This window comes from Pleurodeles waltl, chromosome 8 (assembly GCF_031143425.1).
Source record: "Pleurodeles waltl isolate 20211129_DDA chromosome 8, aPleWal1.hap1.20221129, whole genome shotgun sequence".
Taxonomy (NCBI): Eukaryota; Metazoa; Chordata; class Amphibia; order Caudata; family Salamandridae; genus Pleurodeles; species Pleurodeles waltl.
Window position 1 is genome coordinate 1,350,201,719 of NC_090447.1, and position 17,542 is coordinate 1,350,219,260.

Sequence of the window (17,542 nt, forward strand, 5' to 3'; positions counted from 1 at the left end):
TGGTTTCTGTACCGCCATGGAAACCATGGCGGTAGGTACTATCAGTGCCAGGGAATTCCTTTCCTGGCACTGATAGGGGTCTCCCCCGTCCTCCTCCCCATACTCCACCCCCACCCTCCCCCTCTTACTCCCACTCCCCCACATATACACACATACACGCACATACATACACACCCATACACACAAGCATACAGACATTCACCCATGCATGCATACATTCATACACACTCACAGCAACACTCACAAACATACATCCAGGCACACAAGCAATCACATGACACAACATGCACGTACACATACACCCTCTCATCCTCACATGCATTATACATGTATGCACGCATTCAAACACAGTCACACACACCACCACACAACACCCTCCAGCCTCCTCTCCTGTCAGAGAACCCGACTTACCTGCTTGCAGGGGGTCCTCCAGCAGGAGACAGGATGCAGCGCTGCTGCCAGCAGCAGCATTCACTAGCAAAACACTGCCAGGCTGTATCATGGAACATGGTACGGTAGGAGGTGTTTTGCTGGCGTGGCGCTGCTGCTGGCAGCAGCGCCACCTTACCGCCGTCTGCCGCCGTGACCGTAGCCGGAATTCCGCCAGCCTTCTGGCGGGATTCCAGCTATGGTCATAATTCCATGGACGGTCAGTAGCCACGCCGTGGCGGTAGGTGGCATTTGCCACCAATGTCATAATGAGGGCCTTATTCATAATACCAAACAAGCGAACTCAATTTGTTTTATATTTTTCAGTCAGAGTACTTATCTTTTGCATGAGCAGCAACAAAGAAGGAAGATGATTGCCTGGTTCAGGATTACATAGTGGATTAGAATGTTGTTAAGATTCCTGTTCTAAGTTTAATGTTCTAGTTGCTGCTGTCTAAGTGGCAATAATAATTTTTTTTCTTCACGCAAAACACTTACCGTCTTTGAGATTCCCCTGACCCTTGCTCCCTTGGGCTTGTGTAAGAAGGCTTTCCTGCCTCAACCCACCATTACAGGATTGTTGTTCAAGTGCTGTTTTTCACCTGCTGTTGCTGTGCTGCCTTTTACGTGCTGTGCTGTCTCATGTCAGCACAGACGCACTCATTCACAGTGCTGGTGCTGCTCAGAGCAGGCGTTAAAAGGAGGCATACCATTATCTATAATGGGCCCCTATGTACTCTGCAGGAGCAGCGCCAAAATGTTGGAGCTACTCCTGCAGAGTACATCAATAGCTTCAAAACAATTACGCTTTTGCACCCTACCCTGCACCATGGTGCGCCGTATTTTAAATACGCCACACAAATGATGGTGGTAGGGAGGCACTAAGGGGTGCAGGGAAGTGGCGCTGCACTAGGTGCAGTGCCATTTTTCTTAAATCTGTCCCTTTCTTTTTATCAGTTGCTTCATCCTCTTTAGATTTAATATGATGAGCTTCATAAGGAAGAGTACCTTCCTCATTTTCCTCATCTTTATACAGTCCCTTTTATTTTGTAATATTGGTTTATCATTTCCTTGCAGGTAGTTTAACATTCTCTTTGAGTATAATTTCAGATACCGGTATACTGTGTTTCTCCAACACTAATAATGTAGAACGCAACTCCTCCATTTTTCTTGGTGACTCTTGCTGACCCTCTGCTGAAATGTGAAAAATGGGAAATGGTTCTGATCATTATGCACCTGTGTGTGGTACATCATTGAGAGTTGAGCGTAAAACATCTTTATTGTTGCACTGTCTTAGACCAAGAGTAAAGAAATGTTTGAACATCTACCTGACATATTAGTAGTTAAAGCAGAGGATTTGGATAAATATGAGATTTGTTTGAGGAAACTGTAGACTGGCATTTTTTACCAAAAGTGTCCATTGCTCCTGAGAGATATCACTTTGGTAAACACATGCAAAGATCTGGGCAAGCAGCGTAAAAATACATTATGGTGTTGAGAAAATTGACATCAGTGTGCAATTTTGATGGGAGCAGTGACAAATGTCGAAGAGATCAATTTGTGGTGGGTTGCAACTTAGAAAAAGCCAAAAAATCCTTTTGGCAAAAGGATAATCCCTCACTAACTGAGGTAATTACTATTGGCTAAACATGTGAACATAGGCAGGCATATATGGAGGAGATAAACAAAAAAGGGTATTCCAGTAGCAATAATGAAGCTGGGATTCAGGTTTTTCAATCTTAGGAAAAGAATAGAGTACAACTAAGTCATCAAAAAGTTGGAAAAGAGTGTGAAAAAGATAGTATGAAGTTTCAGGCACTTGTACAGAGGGAATATGGGCCCCTGGCTAATAGCAAGGAGTGGTGTGGTGGGACAGCTATGTGTAAGATGTGTGGAAGAAAGGGCCATGTAACTAAATGTTGTAGAAGTATTATTGCAAACAAAAATGAGAAAAAACATATGAAGAGGGTGTGGATTGTGAAGAAATAGTACTTCAGATAATGAAAGTAGGAAAAGGTAGGCCCTTTGAGATGGTACAGGTTGAAGATGTTTCAGTGTGAATGCTATTTGATTCAAGACTAAAAATAACATTAATTCCTGACGATACATATGAAAAGGATTTGAAAGTTATACTCACCCTCTAAAATCCTGATATTCACCCAAAAGTATATGTAGGTGTTAGAAATGTGGTCTTTGGTTGACAGTCAGGTTACCCCCTGTTCAAGCAAGGACCCTCACTCTAGTCAGGGTAAAAGAGAATCACCCTCAGCTAACCCCTGCTTACCCCCTTGGTAGCTTGGCAGAGCGGTAGGCTTAACTTCAGAGTGCTAGGGGTAAAGTATTTCTACCAAAACACACAGTAAATTAATGAAAACACTACAAAATAACACAACACCAGTTTAGAAAAATAGGGAATAGTTATCTCAACTAAACAAGACCAAAATGACAAAAATCCAACATACACAAGTCAAGTTATGAATTTTTAAAGATGAAACTCAAAAATAGCGCTTAGAAACAAAAATGCTTTGATGGGGTGTTTACACGGCGTCGTGACGGAGTCGTTCCCAACAAGCCTACACCAGCGGCGACGGACATGGAGTTGCGTAGACCCCCAAGTACAGTTCCTTTGGTGAAGAGTGAAAACAAGCAGATGCTCGGAGTCGGGGATCACGGCGTCTGTGCGAAACGTTGAATCCGCGCACTTCGAGCGGCGTCGGTCACGACGTGGTGCGGCGACTTCCACGGAGTCACGGACTTCAGCGAGGCTACAGTGGTGTCGGGCCTGCGAAGAGCGTCGTGTTCCAGCGAAGGTCACGGCGTCGGGTGCAGGCGGTGTCACCGAATTCAGCAGCGGCGTCGGTCTGAAGTCATCCGAAGTCGATTTCCTTGGATTTCCACCAGCTTTCCTTTCAAGGGCCCAAAGACTGGATAGGGCACCACTTGTCAGAGCAGGAGTCTCTCCAGAGACTCCAGGTGCTGGCAGAGAGAAGTCTTTGCTGTCCCTGAGACTTCAAACAACAGGAGGCAAGCTCTAAATCAAGCCCTTGGAGATTTCTTCACAAGATGGAAGGCACACAAAGTCCAGTCTTTGCCCTCTTACTCTGGCAGAAGCAGCACTGCAGGAAAGCTCCACAAAGCACAGTCACAGGCAGGGCAGCACTTCATCCTCAGCTATTCAGCTCTTCTCCAGGCAGAGGTTCCTCTTGGTTCCAGATGTATTTCTAAAGTCTGTGGTTTTGGGTGCCCTTCTTATACCCAATTTCTCCTTTGAAGTAGGCCTACTTTAAAGTAAAGTCTCTTTGGAATGTGAAATCCTGCCTTGCCCAGGCCAGTCCCCAGACACTCACCAGGGGGTTGGAGACTGCATTGTGTGAGGGCAGGCACAGCCCTTTCAGGTGTGAATGACCACTCCTTCCTTCCCTCCTAGCACAGATGGCTCATCAGGATATGCAGGCTACACCCCCGCTCCCTTTGTGTCACTGTCTAGCGTGAGGTGCAACCAGCCCAACTGTCAAACTGATCCAGACAGGGAATCCACAAACAGGCAGAGTCACAGAAATGGTATAAGCAAGAAAATGCTCACTTCCTAAAAGTGGCATTTTCAAAGACACATTCTTAAAATCAACTTTACTAAAAGATGTATTTTTAAATTGTGAGCTCAGAGACCCCAAACTCCACATGTCCATCCACTCCCAAAGGGAATCTACACTTTAATCCGATTGAAAGGTAGCCCCCATGTTAACCTATGAGAGGGAGAGGCCTTGCAACAGTGAAAAACGAATTTAGCAATATTTCACAGTCAGGACATATAAAACACATTACTATATGTCCTACCTTAACCATACACTGCACCCGGCCCTTGGGGCTACCTAGGGCCTACCTTAGGGGTATCTTACATGTAAGAAAAGGGAAGGTTTAGGCCTGGCAAGTGGGTACACTTGCCAAGTCGAATTTACAGATAAAACTGCACACACAGACACTGCAGTGGCAGGTCTGAGACATGATTACAGAGCTATTTATGTGGGTGGCACAACCAGTGCTGCAGGCCCACTAGTAGCATTTGATTTACAGGCCCTGGGCACCTTTAGTGCACTGTACTAGGGACTTACTAATAAATCAAATATGCCAATCATGGATAAACCAAACACATACACATTTTGTAAAGGAGCACTTGCACTTTAGCACTGGTTAGCAGTGGTAAAGTGCCCAGAGTAACAAAAACAGTAAAATCAGAGTCCAGCACACATCAACAACCTGGGGAACAGAGGCAAAAAGTTAAGGGAGACCACACCAAGGATGAAAAGTCTAACACGTGTCCCCCCCAGCTGAAAGTAGGGAGCAACTACCCAACCTCATGGGAGTTCTCATCACTAAGGCGGAAGAACCTGGACAGACATCAGCATTGGCGTGCTCTGTACCAGGACTGTGTTCCACCGTAAAGTCCATGCCCTGTAGGGAAATGGACCACCTCAACTGTTTTGGATTCTTACCCCTCATCTGCATTAACCATCTGAGGGGCCTGTGGTCGGTCTGAACTCGGAAGTGAGTCCCAAACAAGTAGGGTCTTAGCTTCTTCAGTGCCCAGACCACAGCAAACGCTTCACGTTCTATGGCACTCCACCTACGTTCCCTGGGTAGTAACCTCCTGCTAATGAAGGCTATGGGTTGATCTAGGCCCTCGTCATTAAGCTGTGAGAGTACTGCTCCAATACCATGCTCTGAGGCGTCCGTTTGCACAACAAACTCCTTGGAATAGTCAGGTGCCTTCAGCACAGGTGCTGTGCGCATGGCAGCCTTCAGGGCATCAAAAGCGTTCTGGCAAGCCTCTGTCCAGATCACTTTCTTGGGTTGCTTCTTAGAAGTCAACTCAGTTAAGGGGGTAACAATGGTACCATATCCCTTAAAAAACCTCCTGTAATATCCTGTGAGACCTAAAAAGGCTCTCACTTCAGTCTGGGTCTTGGGAAGCTCCCAAGCCAGAATCGTGTCAATCTTAGGCTGTAGGGGTGCCACCTAGCCACTCCCCACCTGGTGTCCTAAGTGCACCACAGAACCCTGCCCTATTTGGCACTTGCTCGCCTTAATAGTGAGGCCTGCCTTCTGCAGGGCCTCTAACACTCTCCAGAGGTGTTGCAGGTGTTCCTCCCAGGTGGAACTAAACACAGCAATGTAATCCAGGTAGGCAGCACTGAACTCATCCAGTCCTGCAACACCTGGTTGACCAACCTCTGAAAGGTGGCAGGGGCATTCTTCATCCCAAATGGCATCACTTTAAATTGAAAGTGTCCATCTGGTGTAGAGAATGCTGACCTCTCCTTGGCCCCCTCAGTTAAGGCAATCTGCCAGTACCCAGATGTTAAATCAAACGTACTGAGGTACTTGGCAGCTCCCAACTTGTCAATGAGCTCATCAGCTCGGGGGATGGGGTGTGCGTCAGTCTTGCTGACCGCATTGAGTCCCCGGTAGTCCACACAGAACCTGAGTTCTGGGGTGGCACCAGGTGCAGCAGCCTTTGGGACCAATACCACTGGGATGGCCCAAGGACTGCTGGAGTGCTCAATAACCCCTAGGGTAAGCATTTTGGATACCTCATCCTTAATGCATGCCCTGACACTGTCAGTCACCCTGTAAACCTTCTGTTTAATAGGTGTACTGTCCCCAGTGTCCACATCATGTGTGCACAAGTGTGTGATTCCTGGGATCAGGGAAAACAGTGAGGAAAACTGTCCCAACACGTGGCCACAGTCACCTTGCTGCTCCTCAGTCAGGGAGGGGGAGAGGATCACTCCCTCCACTGACCCATCTTTTTCTCCTGCAGACAGGAGGTCAGGAAGAGGCTCACTCTCCTCCTCTACCCCATCATCTGTCGCAAGGAGCATGGACAGTTCAGTCCGCTCAAAGTGAGGTTTGAGGCGGTTGACATGCAGGACCCTTAAAGGGTTCCTTGGAGACCGCAAGTTCACCAGGTAGGTGACTTCACTCTTGCGCTCCACCACCTCAAATGTCCCAGCCCACTTATCCTGGAGCGCCCTAGGCTCCACTGGTGCCATCACCCACACTTTTTGACCAGGTTGAAACTCGACCAGAGTGGCATTCTGGTCATACCACCGTTTCATATCCTCCTGGCTTGCTTCCAGGTTCTCCTGAGCGAGACTCCTGAAGCGGGCAGTCTGGTTTCTCAAAGCCAGCATGTAGCTGAATACATCCTGGGGGGGTTTATTAGGAGCTTTCTCCAAAGCTTCCTTAACCAGACTCAAGGGTCTCCTCACAGGGTGGCCATAAATCAGCTCAAAGGGGCTAAACCCAAGTCCCTTTTGAGGCACCTCCCTGTAGGCGAACAGAAGGCATGGTAAGAGGACGTCCCACTTCCGCCTCAAGGGCTCTGACAGGCCCATGATCATGCCTTTTAAGGTGCGGTTGAATCTCTCAACCAGACCATTACTTTGGGGGTGGTAAGGGGTGGTGAACTTGTAGGTTACCCCACACTCCTTCCACAGAGACTTCATATACGTGGATATGAAGTTGGTACCCCTATCAGATACCACTTCCTTCAGGAACCCCATGCGGGTAAAAACCCCCATCAATGCACGACCCACCACAGGGGAAGTGATTGATCTCAAAGGAATGGCTTCTGGGTACCGGGTGGCGTGGTCCACCAAGACCAGGATAAACCTGTTGCCCATGGCTGTCTTGGGATCCAGAGGCCCCACAATGTCGATGCCTACCCTCTCAAAGGGAGTACTGACAACAGGCAAAGGCTGGAGGGGAGCCTTACATTTCCTCCCACTCTTGCCACTTGCCTGACAAGTCTGACAAGACCTGCAATGTGCATCTGAGTGCCTGCGCATTAGGGGCCAGTAAAAGTGGGTGACAAGCCTCTCAAAGGTCTTGTCCTGCCCAAATGTGCAGCTAAAGGCACATCATGAGCCAACCCCAGTAGGAAGGCCCTGAAGCACTGGGGTACCACCAGCACGCGGGCTGACCCAGGCTCAGGAACCTTAGGCTCGCTATACAGGAGGTCATCCTCCCAATAAATCAGGTGTGATCCTGGCTCCTTGCCAGCTGCCTGGTCTGCAGCCTGCTGCTGCAAACCTTCCAAAGTAGGGCATGTCTTCTGTGCTGCACAGAATACTTCCCTGGTGGGCCCCCCTTCCTGCTGCCACTGCGACAGCTCAGGGACCTCCCCCAGTTCAGCCACCTGTTACCCTGTAGGCTCCGGAGCGTCACCCTCAGGCTCCGTCTCCTCCCGGACCGTGGGAACTTCTGGGGCCGGTTTCCCGCACCCCCTGCCCTTCCTCTTCTTGGCGGTTTCCTGGGCCACTGTTTCAGGCTCCAGGGGCTCTTGATTACCCTGACGGGCTGCCATTGACCGGGTGGATACGCATACCCACCCAGGCAGACCCAACATCTCCAAGTGAGACCTGTGTTCCACCTCCTTCCAAGGGGAATCCTCCAGGTCATTGCCTAGCAAACAATCAACAGGCATGGTTGGACTCACAGCTACCTTCAAGGAACCTGAGACCCCCCGCATTCAAAGGGAACCTGCGCCACTCTGCACAGGTGCTCTGAGTTGTCCACTGCAACATCTTGGTGAAGTACCCGGGGATCAATCTGCTCTTCAGACACCAGCTGACTCCTCACTGTAGTCACGCTGGCTCCTGTGTCTCTCAGAGCCTCCACCCTCTGTCCATTAATTGTCACCCACTGCCTGTACTTCTTAGTGTTTTCAGGCACTAGGGTTCTCTGGACCATCTCACTGTCCCCTAGTGAGACAAGGGTCATCGCAGCTGGTTCCCACCCACCTGAAACCAACTCCTCCCCAAGCGCTACACTGGCCAAACCCTGGGATGTTGCACCAGTGGGTGCCGGTGTACTTTTGGGGCATTTGGGTTCCCCCCTCACATGACCCACCTGGTCACATGCATAGCACTTACGTGGGGAACCACCTGCCACTGGCTTCCCTTTGGAGAACCATGGCTTCTTTTCACAGGGGGGTTGGGAATCCTTACCCTGGGAATAAGTTTGGGGCCCTTTAGAGAACTCCCCCTGTTTGCCCTTACCCCCCCTTTCTTCTGAGATGGACCCTGCCCACCCTTAGCGTGGTCTCCCCCATACCTCTTTTGGACCCTGGTGCTCTCCCAGCGGTCCGCTTCCTGAGCAAGCTTCCTGGGGTCAGTCAGCTTGCTGTCAATCAGGTGTTGGCGCAGTTCTGGAAAACATAAACTGTGCAAGTTCTCCCAAGCAATCAGATTGTAAAGCCCTTCATACGTAGTTACCTTACTGCCCTTCACCCAACCATCCAGTGACCTGCAATAAGAATCAACACATTCCAACCATGTTTGGGATTCCTTCTTCTTGTAGGACCTAAACTTATCCTTGTACTGCTCAGGGGTAAGACCATACCTTGTAAGCAAGGCATCCTTCATGTTAGAGTAGGTGAGATTCTGAGCATCCCCTAAGGCTGTCAGTGTATCCCTCCCCTCTACCTCAAAGTGCTTCCACAGACCCGCCCCCCCAATGAGCTTCAGGGACCAGATTCATGTGGAGAGCAGACTCATACCCCTTGAACCACAAGTATATGTCATCCTCCCTCTTGTAATCTTTCACAAGGTCTTTAGGAATGTGCACCCTCCTCTCAGGCTGCACTGTAGGGTTGCTGCCACCATCTCTACTGGACTGGTTTCTATGATCCATCTCTTTCAAGCTAAGCTCATGAGCCATCGCTAACTTCCTCTCCTCAAGGGCTAACCTCCTCTGCTCCAATTGGTACTCCCTTTCTGCCTGTCTGTCCTGTAACTCCTCAGGTGTCAGACCCTTGGATGAGACACTGCTACCTGCCCTGTAGACCTTCTCCCTGGACATAACAGGCCCACCCACAATACCATTGTGTACTGAACACTCTTCCTCATCCTCCTCATCTCCTTCATCCTCTGTGTGCCCTTCAGTGCTCTTGGCTGTCACCCAGGCCCTCAGCACCTTTTGCAGCTCCTCCTTCCTGGATGAGCTCTTAATGGGACAGTCAAAACTTTTACAGAACTGCTTCAACTGAGCTTTGGTATAACTCTCCAATTTCTCAAGGTCAAAGTCAGCTCCAACTGATGGATCTCCAGCATTGGACATGATGAAGATTCAAAAACAAGTGCAAAGTTCCAAAGGCAGAAAAACAAGTTCCCAAATGAAGTTCCAAAGAAAGTCAATCAAGGAATCAGCGAAAAAAACTGGAAGAAGAACAAAAACAGTCCCAAAGAGAAAAAATCAAAAGATCACCAAACAAGTAGTATGTGGTCACGTAGTGGTCTGAACTCAAACAGTAGTGTACACTTAATCACTGTATGTCAAGTACAAATACAAGTCCAAATCCCAACCGCTGATCACCAATGTTAGAAATGGGGTCTTCGGTTGACAGTCAGGTTACCCCCTGTTCAAGCAAGGACGCTCACTCTAGTCAGGGTAAAAGAGAATCACCCTCAGCTAACCCCTGCTTACCCCCTTGGTAGCTTGGCAGAGCAGTAGGCTTAACTTCAGAGTGCTAGGTGTAAAGTATTTGTACTAACACACACAGTAACTTAATGAAAACACTACACAATGACACAACACCAGTTTAGAAAAATAGGAACTGTGCGAAACGTTGAATCCACGCACTTCGGGCTGCGTCGGTCACGACGTGGTGCGGCGACTTCCACGAAGTCGCGGACTTCAGCGAGGCTACAGTGGTGTCGAGCCTGCGAAGAGCGTCGTGTTCCAGCGAAGGTCACGGCGTCGGGTGCAGGCGGTGTCACCGGATTCAGCAGTGGCGTCGGTACAAAGTCGTCCGAAGTCGATTTCCTTGGATTTCCACCATCTTTCCTTTCAAGGGCCCAAGGACTGGATAGGGCACCACTTGTCAGAGCAGGAGTCTCTCCAGAGACTCCAGGTGCTGGCAGAGAGAAGACTTTGCTGTCCCTGAGACTTCAAACAACAGGAGGCAAGCTCTAAATCAAGCCCTTGGAGATTTCTTCACAAGATGGAAGGCACACAAAGTCCAGTCTTTGCCCTCTTACTCTGGCAGAAGCAGCACTGCAGGAAAGCTCCACAAAGCACAGTCACAGGCAGGGCAGCACTTCTTCCTCAGCTATTCAGCTCTTCTCCAGGCAGAGGTTCCTCTTGGTTCCAGAAGTATTTCTAAAGTCTGTGGTTTTGGGTGCCCTTCTTATACCCAATTTCTCCTTCGAAGTAGGCCTACTTTAAAGTAAAGTCTCTTTGGAATGTGAAATCCTGCCTTGCCCAGGCCAGGCCCCAGACACTCACCAGGGGGTTGGAGACTGCATTGTGTGAGGGCAGGCACAGCCCTTCCAGGTGTGAATGACCACTCCTCCCCTCCCTCCTAGCACAGATGGCTCATCAGGATATGCAGGCTACACCCCGCTCCCTTTGTGTCACTGTCTAGTGTGAGGTGCAACCAGCCCAACTGTCAAACTGACCCAGACAGGGAATCCACAAACAGGCAGAGTCACAGAAATGGTATAAGCAAGAAAATGCTCACTTTCTAAAAGTGGCATTTTCAAACACACAATCTTAAAATCAACTTTACTAAAAGATGTATTTTTAAATTGTGAGCTCAGAGACCCCAGACTCCACATGTCCATCCGCTCCCAAAGGGAATCTACACTTTAATCAGATTTAAAGGTAGCCCCCATGTTAACCTATAAGAGGGACAGGCCTTGCAACACTGAAAAACGAATTTCGCAATATTTCACTGTCAGGACATATAAAACACATTACTATGGGGGTCATTCCGACCTTGGCGGGCGGACCGCCACGCGGCCCCCATTCCGACATTCCCGCTGGGCCGGCGGGCGCAAACCAAGTTTGCGCCCTCCAGCCCAGCGGGAATGAGGCCGCAACACAGGAGCCGGCTCCTAATGGAGCCGGCGGTGTTGCGGCCGTGCCACGGGTGCAGTTGCACCCGTCGCGCTTTTCACTGTCTGCTATGCAGACAGTGAAAAGCTGGCTGGGGCCCTGTTAGGGGGCCCCTGCACTTTCCATGCCAGTGGCATGGGCAGTGCAGGGGCCCCCAGGGGTCCCAGGACACCCCTTACCGCCAGCCTCTTCCTAGCGGTGCAAACCGCCAGAAACAGGCTGGCGGTAAGGGGGTCATAATCCCCAGGGCAGCGCTGCTTGCAGCGCTGCCCTGGTGGATTATGACCGCCGGGGCATAAACGGCGGGAAACCGCCGGCCCCGGCGGTACCGCCGCAGTCAGAATAGGGAAGAAAGCACCCCCAGCCTGTTGGCGGTGCTTTCATAATTTTTGCCCTGGCGGTCAGAATGACCCCCTATATGTCCTACCTTAACCATACACTGCACCCTGCACTTGGGGCTACCTAGGGCCTACCATAGGTGTGTCTTACATGTAAGAAAAGGGAAGGTTTAGGCCTGGCAAGTGGGTACACTTGCCAAATCGAATTTACAGATAAAACTGCACACACAGACACTGCAGTGGCAGGTCTGAGACATGATTACAGAGCTACTTATGTGGGTGGCACAACCAGTGCTGCAGGCCCACTAGTAGCATTTGATTTACAGGCCCTGGCACCTTTAGTGCACTGTACTAGGGACTTACTAATAAATCAAATATGCCAATCATGGATAAACCAAACACATACACATTTTGTAAAGGAGCACTTGCACTTTAGCACTGGTTAGCAGTGGTAAAGTGCCCAGAGTAACAAAAACAGTAAAATCAGAGTCCAGCACACATCAACAACCTGGGGAACAGAGGCAAAAAGTTAAGGGAGACCACACCAAGGATGAAAAGTCTAACAGTAGGTGAACCCATCAAGTTACTAGGGCACTTTCCAAGGAGCATTTGTTTCTAAGGAAGACACACAGTAGGAAAGATTTATGTTTCAGTGAGGGTTGATTCTCTTATGCATTGATTTCATCATACACATTTAATGATTTGTCTGGATCCCAATGAAATCTTAACTGGAACCCATTGAAAGTACTGCTGTGAGGTTTAAACACATTAAGCTGTCCAAGTTGAATGAGAGAGTGGAAACTAAGAAACAAACCAATCAAGTGTTCAGTAATAGACCAGAGTATGAAAAGGAGAGTCTTTTTAGATGGACTGGAATGTATAAAGGGTTATGTATGCAGCTTTGAAGTAAAAAAAAAGGGAGTGTTACCCGTATTAAATGAATTAAGTGTACCCATGATGGATAAGGATAATCTCCAAAATGAATTAGAGAAATCGAAAAAGAGTGGTATAATTGAGGAAATTGAAGTGGCTGAGTGGCTGTCTCCCATGACTACGACGTGCAAAGTCAATGGTAAGGCGAGATTAAATGTGGACGTATGTGGAGCTAATAAATATGTCAAAGTCGATCACGACTCTTTGCCCAACATAACTGAAATGTTTTCTACGTTAAAGGGGGCAAAGTAATTTCCATCCATTGATCTCACCTTGGCGTATCATCTGGTGAAATGACATCAGGACTCCCAGGATTTGATAGCATTATTATGCCTTTTGGAACATTTCATTCCCACTGATGTCATTTGGACTGATTTCTGCTGTGACAGTATTCCAAAGAGTGATGAAAAACTTTTTTAAAGGTGCGAATGGGGTGAAGATTTATCATTATGATGTTTTGATGTTTGGAAGCGATGTCAAAGAACACAATCAGTGATTACATAATGTACTTGGGAGGTTAAAAAAGATTGGTTTGACATTAATAGCTAAGAAATGCAGATTTAATTTAACAGAAATTCACTATTTGGGTCTTAAAATCACATCCTCAAAGATTGTACATAGGAGTGAATTAATCAACAAAATCATGTCCAGTTGAGTGAGCACGGAAGAATTTATCAAAGTCTTGGGCATGTCAGTATATTACAACAAATGTATTCAGAATATTATAGAAAAAAACAAAAACATGACATTTTTGCTCAAAAAGGATCACTTTTTTTAGTGAATAGTGAATGTGAAATATAATTAAATCTGGTGAAATCATGTATGCATTCGGCCTCTTGTTTACAAGGTTTTAAACGGAGACATGACACGATTAGAATGTCTGATGCCAGTTCAAACAATATGCGGTTGTCTTGTTACCATGACATGCAGAAGTTGAACGCAGGATTTTATGAAATCCTAAAAGCTTAACAAAGGCAAAATTCAATGACTCTCTGATTGAAAAGGTGGCTTTAGCCATTTATTGGGCAATGTGAAAATAAAGAAAATTTGTTTACAGTGGTAAATTCATGGTAAATGAGACCATAACCCTTTGAAAGAAATTTTGGATAGGAAAGGATTGGATGCCACCGCAAGAAAAATTTGAAAATGGGTGGTGTCTCTACAAGAATTTAAATTTTGTGCGACATGTGCATCTGGTATGAAGAACAATTCAGCTTATTGTTGCTTGCGACTCATTCATGAACTTGAAAAGGATGAGTTACAGATGTTTGATGATGAAAATAATGATTTTGCTGTTTGATCACAGAGGGTTTTATAAAAGAAGATGAATGGTTTAGTGAAGATTTGGAGATGCTGCAAATGTTTACGTGTCTCAAAGAGGGTTGTGGAGAACAGGAGAAATCACAAAATCAATTATGTGGATATTGGAGAGTCAGGAATGAACTTGCACATCAAGCTGTGCATGGAACCAGAATGATTCATCCAGTGTCTTTGAGGGACAATCGGATTGCTTTTGCTCATTACAGTCATCCTGGCATTTCACAAATTAAGGAGAGGCTTAGAAACATGTATTGGTGGCCAGACATGGATATTCAAGTTGCGAGGTTTGTGAGAGACTGTGTGGAGTGTATGGATTGTGACAAAATGTTTAGATGTGGAGTATAACTTATGGCATTGAGAAAGTTACCCAAAGAATTTTGGAAGGATACCACTCTAGACATTTTAGATCCCATCAGGATTTCCAGCACTGACAAATACATGGTGGTTTTGCTTGCAAGTATTATAGATGGTCAGAAGTTGAGTTATCTAGTTCTGTTGAAACAAGTGATCTGATTTGCTTTCTTGAACAGAACTTTGAATGACAAGGTTGTCCCTCTACTATTTGACTGACGTTGGAGTTCAACTTTTATCCAGGGAAATGGAGAAATTAAGCATAAGAAAACTAGGTGGGTGGAGCTCATGGAGTTCTACTCTGTTGAATTCCACGGAGTTAGCTAAAAACTCTGCAAAATTCCATAGAGTTCCACGTGCAGCAGAATGCCACCTGTTCATCATGACATATGCAAAAAATCATGTACAGGTCCAGTGCTCTTGCACCCCATGCCAACAGACGAAATCCTCATCTCAGTTTTTCGTCCATGGGCATGGGGTCGAGGGCACTGGGCCTGGACTTTATTTATTTGCATATGTGGAGGGGGGCTGTGCTTGGGAAAAAAATAATCTTGCAGTCAGAGCTCCACAGAAAAGAACCTGTGTCTCTTTTCTGTGTAGCTCTGCCTGTTTCCTTTCTTCCGAGCATAGCCACAGACCCCCCTTCATATGCAAATCCTGTCCATGCCAGTGCTGGCCCCTGTGTGCACACAGAAGAGAAAGCGAAACAAGGGTCTAAATTCTGTCTGGGTCCAGGGTCTCTGTTGCCAGCAACCTGGCTCTCTACTTCCCTCTGCCCCCTGCTCCCAGGCTTCTAAGGACAGTGAAAGGAGGGAGTCCTGGATCCGGAGCTGGCATAGTGCAGCCCCTCTGCATTGTCAGCAGCAGCTTGCAGCAGCTCCACACTAACTGGCAGAAAGCAAAACCTTTGCAAGCAGTCTCTTTGCCTGTCGCAAGGCAAATGTTGTCTTCACTTTGGGCCAAGTGTAAAGTGCAGGCCAGTTATGGGCCACACAGCAGCAGTGCCATGTACATGCCGGTGAGCTCCGCTGCCAGACTAGTGGAGTTTTTTGCCGAACTCCAAGCAGAGTGCAGAGTGCCAAAAACTCTGTTAACTCTGCCAGTGGAGCGGAGCTCACCCCTCACCCCTAAAGAAAACAGCATTGCACCACCCCAAGGCCAATGGCCTGGTGGAAAGATGCAATTGGGTATTAAATAAATGATAAAGAGAGCAGTGTTGGCACAGTTGTGTTGGAAAAGTGAAAAAATTATTAAAATAAGAAATTACAGGGTAACTTCTCACATGATGACGGTTGTCACTCTGTTTGAGGGTTTTCATAAAAGAAGAACTAATACGTTGATCTGTTCAATCAGGGCATGGGAGGGATGTTTAGCATGATGCGGAAGGGAAGAAGAATGTTGAGAGGAAGTAGAGGTTTGCTGTGCATATGACTTTGAAGAAGACTTGTGTGAAAGTGGTGATATGTTAAAATAAGAAATCCACGGAAAGGCTCTACTCAAGCACAGTCCAATTATTTTCAGCCATGAAAGTGATAAAGTATTCAAGAATGCTGTTAGAACAGAAGATCATGGGGTCTGGAATCTTAATAGGGTGATAAATCCCACTGTGCAATGTATTCAAAGAGTATTGGTAATACTGGGGAGGAGGTTGATGTGTCCAAAGGGTGTGATGGGTTGAGGAAGAGTTAAGGTGTTGCAGGAAGCTATTTGCAAGATTATGTTTGATTTTATTCATTTGTTGTGCACAATTCCATTATTTTAAAACATAAGTGAAAGAAGAGTGCTTGATTTATCGCTTTGTTGTGAACAATTCAATTATTTTAAAACATAGGTGAAAGAAGAGTGTTTGGTTTATCCCTCTGTTGTGCACAATTCAATTATTTTAAAACATAGGTGAAAAATATTTCTTGCATCATGTATATTGTTTAGAGTTGCTACTCTGTGTTTGGTTATGCTTGCATTGCTTCCATGTTAAATGGGTTTTATGTTCTTATATGGTTAATGTGATGGAGATGTGTGGTATCTCCCATTAAGAAGGATCCTAGGGAATGTTTGTAATGTAAGTGTTGTAGGGTCTGTAGAATGTAGAATGTGAATAAATTCAGTGGGGGCAGAGACAGCTGTGAGTAGGATCCTTCCAGTATAGTGCCTAAAGTGTCCACCCACTACTTAAATAAAGAAGCCTGCACCTTCAAGCATGAATACTTCTTCCTTAAATAATATTTTATGTAATGATATTGTGCTTTGATTTTTGAGAGAATAACTCATTGACGGGCTGATTTGCTTTAAGTGATTTGCTCGGGACTTAAAGATGGAGGGTGCTTTCCAGTTGAGGGCCCTTACATTTTGATTTTAAAACTCCAACTCCAGTAGGTAAAGTCAACAAAGGGTTCAAAAGATCAGAGCTCTCATTAGAAGAACAATGTCTTACACCATGTAGAGCAGTTCTAGTTAGATCACTGTTTGTGGTGCTTTCCATGGTGCATGCATACCACATTCAGGCATCCATACTGACACTACAAACACAGACATACATTATTTACCAATATCACAGACACACATCTATAAACAGCCACAGAAACCACACACAAACACATTCGCTTTACCTAGTAGATAGAACTTGAACTGTAAACCTTCCTCCTCCTTCCTGGATTTCTATTGCTATAAATGATTAAACATCAGAACTCAGAATTGTGTATCTACACCCTGACCTGTTGTATTTGTATTTACAGTGTAATTAGTCAATTTTTATTTTTTACTGTGTTCTGTACAGATTCCTTATTTCATTATATCGCTCCCTTGTGTGGTTCCTTGTATTGATAATGTTCTTCTTTCATGCACAATGTAAAATATCTCATTACTGTAAAATGGTCTCAAGCACCTTGCCTCTTTTCTGTTCTATATTAAAATAATACATAAATAAGGTCTCTTGAGATACAAACCAGATGATGCTGCTGTTGGAACAGTGACAGACACCTACAAGTACAATCTACAAGCCACAATGTATTTGGGTGGAAGCTATGAAATTAGAGCACATTTTATTGTCTTGTTTGGTTGAGAGAATACCAGAAAACACTTACCCCAGCCCATTTCTTCCAAGGAATATTGCTTGGACGTGCTTGGAGCAGCAGGGTACAGGAGAGACGGAACTTCCTCTCCCCAGCATCCTAAATTAATAGGTGTCGCATCAATGATATTGCTTAGGAAATTACAAATTAAGACCAGGGCATGAGCCAGGTATTGGTACTGAAATAAATTGAATGCATGGATCA